The sequence below is a fragment of the Dermatophagoides pteronyssinus genome, unplaced genomic scaffold, assembly GCF_027571235.1.
Source record: "Dermatophagoides pteronyssinus isolate colony J.1.1.1.1 unplaced genomic scaffold, Derpt_VIB-CSIC_2022.12 sq0021, whole genome shotgun sequence".
Classification (NCBI taxonomy): Eukaryota; Metazoa; Arthropoda; class Arachnida; order Sarcoptiformes; family Pyroglyphidae; genus Dermatophagoides; species Dermatophagoides pteronyssinus.
The window spans coordinates 215,364-225,330 of record NW_027461545.1 but is presented as its reverse complement, the minus strand read 5'-3'; the positions used below and the strand labels follow the sequence as shown (position 1 = coordinate 225,330).

At 27.4% G+C, this 9,967-nt stretch overlaps 1 long non-coding RNA gene across 1 annotated transcript; it reads right to left on the bottom strand.

Moving 5' to 3' along the window:
* Positions 1-7: 7 nt before the first annotated feature.
* Positions 8-5,154, bottom strand: LOC142645767 (uncharacterized). The gene is made up of 2 exons (XR_012846821.1): positions 4,205-5,154; positions 8-208 (listed from the first exon to the last, which is right to left on the bottom strand). It is a non-coding gene; the product is annotated as an uncharacterized LOC142645767 (long non-coding RNA).
* Between the last annotated feature and the right edge of the window lie 4,813 nt (positions 5,155-9,967).

The following is a 9,967-nucleotide window of genomic DNA, read 5'->3' as shown; positions in this document are numbered from 1 at the left end:
TCCTTTATTTGGCTTCAATCAATCAAATCAAATGTCCAGATTTTGATTGTTGAGCGTTGTTGTTGTTGTTGTTTTGATTTTTTCTTTCGATCGATTGATCGATTGGCTTACGGGTTGACATTGAGCGATAGTAAATGAATGAGTGAATGATTTTTGGTTCACCAATCAATCAATCAATTTGATTACATCCAATAAGGTAACATAACACCTGTCAAAGAAAACACACACAAAAAATGACATAGATTTGGATTAGTGACAAAAAGAAAAATATTCAAATTCAATGATGATCCAAAAAAAATGACACTAACAAACAAACAAACAAACACTTTTCACATATAAAAAACAAATGACAAAATGATCACTTTGACAACCAACATTAACACCAATGACAAATATTCAATATGTGTTTCAACAACAACAACACAGAATCAAACTGATGATTCTTTACTTATTATTATTATTAACTAATCGAAAGCAAGAAAGAAATGTTATTTTTTTCTTAGTCCATTTTGTTTATCGATCCAATTGGAATTTGCATATTTTCAATATTAATTATTATTATTATTATTCAGTTTTCTTAGTTTCCAAAATTATCGATCCTATATGTTGTTGTTACTGTTACTGTCTTACGCATATCGAACCGTATTGAATTTATTGGATAAAGAAAAAAATAAAGTTTTGACGTTTATGCGTTCGTACACAAGAACTGGAAAAGAAAAACTGGATTCTTCTGGAACTGGATTCTTCTTCTTCGTCTTCTCATCGACAAACAACACTTAACATTATTCTTTCGTTCATTTTCTTTCTTCATTCTTCACTTTTGTACAAATCTAAATTCTGAAGAAAAAATCCCAAAACCCAAAGGATTATTAGGAAGAAGAATTTTCTACAATAAACATCTTGCATTAAGTAAACAACACAGGGCTTTGAAAAACACTTTTGATAAAAAAAAGAAAAAGAAAAAAAAAGAATGATGATTTTTTTTCGTTAACATAAATTCGTTATTCATCATCATGAATAAATGAATGAACACTGTTCTTGTAATGCAAAGCAATAAAAGTTCATAAAGAGTTTTAATTTAATTGAGATTAAGAATAATCTTTTTTTTTTACTTTCAAGCCAAACCAGGCAGCCAGTTTTTTCTCTGTTCAATGTTGATGATGATCGAAAAAAAAATCAAAAATTAACAGGAACCTATGTCGACGACGACAACGACAATATATGGCGCCATCGATAATTAATTAGATTTGAACTTAAACATAAAACAAAAACAAAAACTAACCAATATAACAACCAATAACATCATCCAAAAAAACCATCAATATAATTAACATTAAATATTCATTTCTCGAATATAAAACAAAAACAAGCGAAACTTTTCAATGTTTTTTTTTATCATCTTCCTTGAAATTCATTGGAAAAAAAGAAAAGAAAGAATCTTTCCATGAGGATAATAATAAAATGATTTATGCGTTTTTTTTCTTTTTAGTTTTTTTTTGGTGAAAGTGAAAATAAGTGGTGAAAATCAAAAATTTGATTTTCTTTCTTTCACCACCACCACCACCACCACTTTTACTTTCAATTTTTTTTCTGGGTTACCATATGAAATTAGGAGAAAAAAAATCCTAATTTTACAAACTCTGCAAGTTCTGTGTGTTTTCAGCGAATTAAATATATTAACTTTTCATCATCATCATCATTGATTGCCGTGTCAACTTTTTTTTTATATTCATTTTCGATAAAATAGCTAACACGCGTAACCAATGGTTACACACCGTATTTTGTTGATTTGAAGTGAACAAATGATTTTTCGTTTTCTATTTCAACAACTTTTTTTTTGGCCCGACTATTTTGACTATATAGAAAATTAAGGGAAAATAATTGTTTCAAATTAGTGTTTTTCTCATCATCATCATCATCATCAAGCAAACAACAACAACAACAACAACAATATAGAAGAAGATTTTGTTCAAATGTAACTTGACTTTTATTGCTCACAAGTCAAGTCAGCACAAAATATCGATCAATTCAATTTTTGATTGATTGATTGAATGGATGTAGCACTTTTGTCACACATTCGGTACATATTCTAATTTTCTAAAAAAAATCTGATTATAAACTTGTTGAATTATTCTGTGTGAATCTATCCGAGAATCTCGTAGTTTTTTTTCTAGGTTTTTTGATTAGATTTTCTTTTTGTTTGTTTGGTTGGTTGGTTAATAAGTCGATTAGTTTTCGTTTTTGGGCAGAATAATTTCCCGATTTTTTGGTTATTTTTGTTTATAGATTTTGATCATGACGTAGTAGTCGTCGTCGTTGTAGGTAAGTTCTTTATTCCGTAACAAAGTGGGCAATGATTTTGTTTCTGGTTTAAAAATAAACTAAAGTAAAGTAAATATTTATTTGTAATTTTCTTCGTCTAGTTGTTGTTGTTGTTGTTGTCCAATTTGTTTCGACAATCAAAAGAATTTATTTTTTATTTTCAATTCCAAAGATTCCAATTTTCCAGAGAAAATTGAATGGCGACTACCATCATTATCTCATTATCGAAATAATGATGGTGATTACTATTACTTGTTTTTGTCACATTTTCCAATTAGAAAAAAACCTAAATAGAAGCTGATCATGAGAAAAAAAATCGGTGAAAATTTTTTTCTCTTTTCAAAATAATAATAATTGTTGAAAAGCACGAATTCAATTCAATTTGATTCGATTTGAACTGAAAATAAACAAACAAACAAACAAAAAAACTTTCCCAGGAATTTCCAGCACAATCACGTATATCATTTTGCCGAAATGTTTTTTCTTTGGTCATTTTTTCGATTATAGCAAAAAAATAAAAAAAAAGATTCAAGAATTCCAATTTGATTAGCAGAAAAAACACACGACACATAAATATGTCATTGGCAAAATCGATTTAGCAAAATATAAATTCAATGGTCAAATATGATTTTCGCTTTATTTTCGGGAAAATTTCTCGCAATCAAATCCAATAATTAATCGATATATCTGTGTGTTTTGTTATATCAATGCACACACCGGTGATTAGAAATGAAACAAACATGACTTTTTCATGTTTGTTTTTGTTTTCGAACAAGATTTTGTTTTGTTTTGTTTTCCAAATGGAAACAAAACATTAATTAATAACTAAACAAAAACATCACCTTGCAACAAACAAAAAAAAACAAGATGCTCTGGTACGAATAACACAGAAATTCTCTAATGGAATCGTCAGAATTGAAAACAAATCAATTTCAATGATTGCCGGAAATGACAATAGTTAGTTGAAAATCAAAGTTCTGATGATGATGATTGTCAACAAAATTGGTTTGGTTTTGAATAAAATTCAATCAAATTGATTTTCTGTCAGCCACAATTCTGCAACAAACACAAGTTTGAAAGCCAAAAGTGTGAGAAAAGAAAAGAAAAGAAATTAAAAATTCAAAGTTTCAATCATTATTGAAATATGATTAGTATTATTTAATGATGACAGATAAATTACATAGTGAAATTACATAGCGAAGAGAGTATTGCATATCAAATTTGAAATGTGTATTGTCAAACTAACAAATACTATTATAATTATTATTACATAATGGACAATTATTATTACAAAAATTATAATGTAATTTTTTTTGTTTGAATCATCAAATTACTTATTGGACATTATTATTATTATCATCATCATCGGAAAAGTTACACCCAAAAAAATTGTAATGAAATGAATTTTTGTCCGAAAAATTCCTCAAATATAATTCAAATCATGATTTGGACTTGATAATTTCATTGTTTCTACAAACCAATGAAGAAAAATGCCAGATACAAACATACACAAATACACCATACCATCATTATTTTATTCAAAATCCATTTTGTTTCTTTTTTTGTTTGTTTGTTTTACTTTTTTATCGGATGGAATTCCAAAGGGAATCAACGCCATCATCATAATAATAATAACATCATAATAGACAAACAAAACAAAAACAAAACAAAAAAAACAAAGTATCTAACGATAATCTCTTTAGAAAGTAAGAAAGAAAATATAATTGCAATTTTCTTTTTTTTCTTTCCTTTAGAAATTATTGATATGATGATGCGAATATTAATAGTGAATTGCAAATAAGATTCGTCATTTTTCGATATTTGAGATTGTTTTCTCTCCTGTTAAATTTGCTATTTACTTTTCCGAAAACATTTCCCTTACCTTTTTGTTTGTTTGTGTTTTTTGATGATTAAAATTTCATTGATTTTTGATTTGAATAGGAAATTGATTTAAAGTGAAATTAGATTGAATTCACATTGAATTAACACTTTGAAGTTGATGTTTTTGTTTTTGTTTTTCGTTGATTTACACATCAATCAATCAATCAATCAAACACCATCAACAGATCAATTGAATTCATCAATTTGAAATCATTCATTCAAACAATCAGAGCCGGAAAAAAAACGAGACACATTAACTTATTCTGGTTGAATTGAATAAAAAAAAAACACAAACACACGAATTCAGACCTGATGAATCTGAATGATCTGGATTTTTTGGGAAATATAAAACAAACACCCACCGATATAGCAACAAAAAGATAACGATAATATTTATTACAATAACAAACGAATATATACACAAAACAACGAAGAAAAAAATCATACGACGATCATCATTTTTTTGTTTCGGGTAATAATCATAACCATCATAATCATAATCTTTATCATTTGACAATAATAATAATAACCAACTGTCGTAGACAATAGACATATGGCCTATCACCAATCATATACACTTAAGAACTAAAAAAAGAAGGCAATAGACATATGAAATGAGAGAGAGGAAGAGAGAGAGAGAGAGAGAGAGGGAAAAACATTATTAGAATATGATAAAAATAGAAGCCAAAAACTGAAGAATATTAATGAAAAAAGAAAATAGAATAAAGAATAAAGAAGAAGAATCCATGGTGAAACCATCAACCACTACACCAACCAACCAACCAAGAAACACCATAAATAGAAAGTTTGGAAAGCAAAGAAAAAAAATTTGCTATTTTTTCGACTTTTTCTTCATTCATTCATTCATTCATTGAAAGAACCATATTGTCAAATTTTTTCTTTTCTTTTTTCTTTTTGGTCGAAAATGTCGATCGGTAATAATAATAATAATTTTTTACCGTCGTTTGTTTTACTTGGATTGTTTGTCGATAGTCAAACACACTGTAATAAACTAAACACACAATAAACATAAACCAGTAGATTTTTTTTTGTTGTATTCTTGTTTTTCGGTAGTGGTTGTTGTTTGTTGTCAGTTGTTTAATATAATGACGATGTCTGTTCCAAAATGTAATATATACAAACGCACACTGGGAGCGATAGGAAGCGATAGGAAGACACAGAGAGAGAAAGTTTATATTCTGGCTTTTTTTTATATATTTCTGGATTCAAATTTCAGGTCGCCCTTAGGTCTTCGTCAATAGTTGAAAATAAAGTGTGTGTGTTAATGCTTGATATTGATGTTGTCATAATAATAATAAGGTTGTCCATTTTTTTTCTTCTTATTTCATTTTCCTTGTTTGTCCGAACATTAGATTTTTGTTGTTGTTGTTGTTTTAGAAAACTGTAATGGATCAACAACAACAACAACAACAACAAGAGGAAGCCAGAAGAAATTGATGAAAAATGATGATGATGATGAAAGAATGGAAAAAATGGATAGATTTTCTTTTTCTGCCAAATTCACTCACATCATAAACAATAACCGAAATTTCGGTAAAAATTCTTTTTTAAAAAAAACCGATGCTGATGATGACGATACAGTAAAATTTCATTTCATTTTCGGTTTTTTCAAACAAACAAGAGAGAGAGAGAGAGAGAGAGAGAGAGAGAAAAAAAAAATCAGATTTTGGCGCCTGTATTTCGTCTTTTTTTTCTTCTCTTCTCTTGCTTCGATTTTGATTTCAAACATACATATTTTCTTTGTCGGTTTCTTTCAGGCTTTTAATATTTTTCACCATACACTGTTTGTTTCGGTGCATGCATGTGTCATGGCCAACGACGATTGACAAATTTTATTATTCAGATTCAGATCGGTCTATTGTTGAATTGGAATTGAAAATATTTATAACAATGAAAATATCGATGTTGAAAAATATATCGCTCCTGGTATCATGATCATCATCAGATTCATTTCATTTCATTGAATATATTTTACACACACTGAATCATAATCATCAACAATAACAATGACTGATAACGTTTTTGGAACAACATATAACAAATGGGAAAAAATATTTTGGAAGAAATTGTTCACTTTTTTTGATCATCGTTGTTGTTGCTGTCAGAATTCAATGCTACTTCCAATTCGGTTTTTTTTTCTTCAAAATAGACATGTGCGTATTTCATCATCATCTTATTCTTCGATTTTTCGTCTTTTTGATTGTTGCACAATCCAGAAAAATTGAAAGGAAAAAATTTTTTTTCATTAATTTTTTTTCCAAATATCCGGAATTAAATGCGAAAACATTTTATTATCAATTTTGATGTTTTAGTTTTTTCTTCTAAAAAATCAAATAAAATAAAATGAAATGATAATTTTGTACAAAAAACAACACTGGAAAAAAGATTACAAAACAAAGCTATTTAGATTTTTTTTGTTTGTCAAGAATTGTTTTCACCAAATACAAACAATAACACTTGATTACAATTTGTGATTTGCATAAATTTTATTGAAAAACAAAACTAAAAAACAAAAACATTCCATTCAAAGAATCGACAAGAGTTCTGCTCTGATAACATATCTATTCTTTTCATTTAGGAATTTTCTTTTTTTTCCTATATTTATTGAAAATTCATTTTACTTTTGCTTGTTTGCATCCTTAAATTCCTAAATCCTTATATTTGATCATTATAATCATTTTTATTATTGTTTTTCACTTTTATTTAATCAGACGCATGTTTTTTTTTCGTTTTTTGGTTCATAAATTATTGACAATTACATTGAACAAGTGAAATGGAATTTTTCTTTTCTTTACTCTCGTTTGCACCATTGAATAATATTAGGTTTTCAGAGTTTTTTTCTTGTTGTTCGTTTCTTGACATGTAGATAAATTTTCTTCATTCGAAAAAAAGGGTTAATTATTATTATTATCATTCGTTAAGGAATTTCAAACTGTTGTAAGTAAGATTCACCATTATTATTATCATCATCATACGACATTTACATAGGAAAAAGGCTAACTATAATTATTTATCAAACGAAACAATAATAATTTTGATTGTTGAAACATTTGAAAGCAAAAAAAAAGAGTGCAAAAAATCAATAATTTTGTTAAAGGATTTTTCTCACACACACACATACACTTGACATGTGACATTTTTAGCAAAGAAAAAAAAATGGAAAATTTCTTTCCTAAAAAATACAATAATAATTGTACTGTCATGCCATCTTCAAAATGAATTTGAATGAATTTCAACGTGTGTGTTTGAATGATGCAAAGAAAGCAGAAACCCATTCATTTTTTCTTTTTATTATTTGATTATTTTTTTCAATTCTAAACAACAAACCATCTGTGTGTTGAACAACACCGTACTACTAATAAAGTATATGATATGAATCTGAAATGAATTGAAAAATTCAAATTTTTTTTCTTCTTCTTCATTTTGATTAAACATCAACACAGATGGTTTTCTTTTTTTTTTTGTTAAATTCTGTTTGTGGGCTCGATTTCGATCCAAGACGCATTTCTTTTTTTTAAATCAAAAAATCAAAAAAAAAGGAAATATCATCGATTAACCAATCATCAATCAATCAATCAAAAACTGTCAAGATTTTTTCTCCTTTACTTTCGGGATGTGCCAATTAATCGATCAACAACAAAAAAAAATTGAAAAAAAATCGATCCGAAAATTATAAACCACAGAAACAATGACGTCAATCATTTTACAAACGAAAAAATTAGCAGAATTCTCACCAGAATTTCGACTTTTTTTTCTCTCATCATTTACAGAAACATCTCTCCTAAGCAAAAAAAGCAATTAATTCAATTAATCATTAGGTCCAGACATACAAATGATGATCCAAAATGATCAATTTCTTTTAACAACAACAAAAAAAAAAACGAAAGAAATTGATTTCAAAAGTTTTTTCTTTCCTTTTATCATTTTGATTAAATTGGAATCGTTTCAGGTCTCTATCTTTCGAGGATAATAAATAAAAAATGTGTTTACTTTTTTTTTCCCGAAAAAATTCTTCAGAATTCTTTCATCAATCGATCCATCCATCGATTGATTGAAATGTAAGTGAAAAGTTATGAATAATATATTTGAGCAGCCATTCGATGAAATTTTTTTACTTTATTTTCCTGTTTCGAAGAAAAATTACATTGTAAATTCTTGTGATTTTATTATTATCGTTTTCCAAAACTTCACAAGTTAATAAAAGAATGAATGAATGGCTGGAACAATCAAAAAAATAAAAAAGTTAAAAAACCAATGATGCTTGGCAGAGAAATAAATAATTCATTTTTTTTCTTTTGGAAAAAAATTGATTATGTGAAAAATGTTGTTTCGTATTTTCACATTTGGACACACTTTTGTTGAAATAGGATTTTCATCTTTTAAGAAAATTGTTGATTAACGTGGTTTTTTTGTCGCCATGGCAGAAATAATGTCCAGTTTCAATCAAATTTTTTTGCCCGAAAATAATGATGATGGATGATTCACATTCGGAACAACAAAAAAAAAATTTAGTTAATTTAAAAAAATGAAATTTTTCATTTTCTCTTCACTTTTTATCTTTTGCTACACACTTAATACTCGACTTGAATTTTCCTCCTCGACAATAGCCTACGATAATCTGAGGATCAGAATTCAAGAATAAAAATCCCTAAACGATGATGGTACCATCATCATCATTATTATCGTTAATGTGTTCCAGAAACCAGGAAGAAGAACATGAATTGTTCAGAAAAGTCAAGATAGTGAAAATGAGAAAAAGTCAGACATAGAAACAAACAAACAAACAAACAATTACTGGAATTAAGTGTGAACCAACAAACAAACAAAAATGGCAATTCTTGAAATTGGAATTGTATTTCGAAAACACAAAGTTGGAAGAAGAAAAATATTCTCATTATTATAATAGCCAACAAAAAAAAACACCTATAAATTGAATTGAAATTGCAAACGAACCAAAAATCGTTAAAACACCTGTGATGGTTGATTTAGTTTTTTTTTGTCCAGAATCCTGGATTTTTCTCTCCAAAAGAGATGAATGACGATTGATTCCATTCTGTACATTTCTATAGCAAACAACATAGCTGAGATGGAAAATTTTTCCATTTAAAATGATGGATAAATATTAAAGCTTTGTTTCCTGGCTTTGAAAATTGAAAAATATTTTTGTTCGATATTTTGACATTCAATTCAATTGATCAATCAATTTGATTGTTGTTATTGATCAATTTTGTTTCAAAAAAAAAAAACAATTGATTTACATTGAAAAAAATTATTTGATCAATGTTGACATTGATACAATCGTCATCATTGATGGACACGCAATTGTTCATTGATGATGATGATGATGACGATCTCAATACCAGGATATCTATGTTTTTTTTCTATCTATCAATCAATTAACCTTTTAGTCATCCATGATTACTCAATGATGATTATGATGGACAAATTCACCAATAATTCAATGAATCGATTTTTTTTTGCTTGTTTGTCGTTTTGTTTTTCGCTAATCAAATACAATCATCGTCATCATTTCAAACATTTTTTTTCTTTCTTTTTTTCCAGAATAGCTACACTGAAACAAAAAAAAAAAAAAATTCATTCATTTTGTTTATGTACGGTTTTTTAGTTAATGAAAAAACAAAAAAAATTTTCAATTAAATTACATAACATTTTCATTTACACATATCCAACGGGCAACCAAACCAAACCAAACTACATCAAATCAACATTCATTATTTATTAT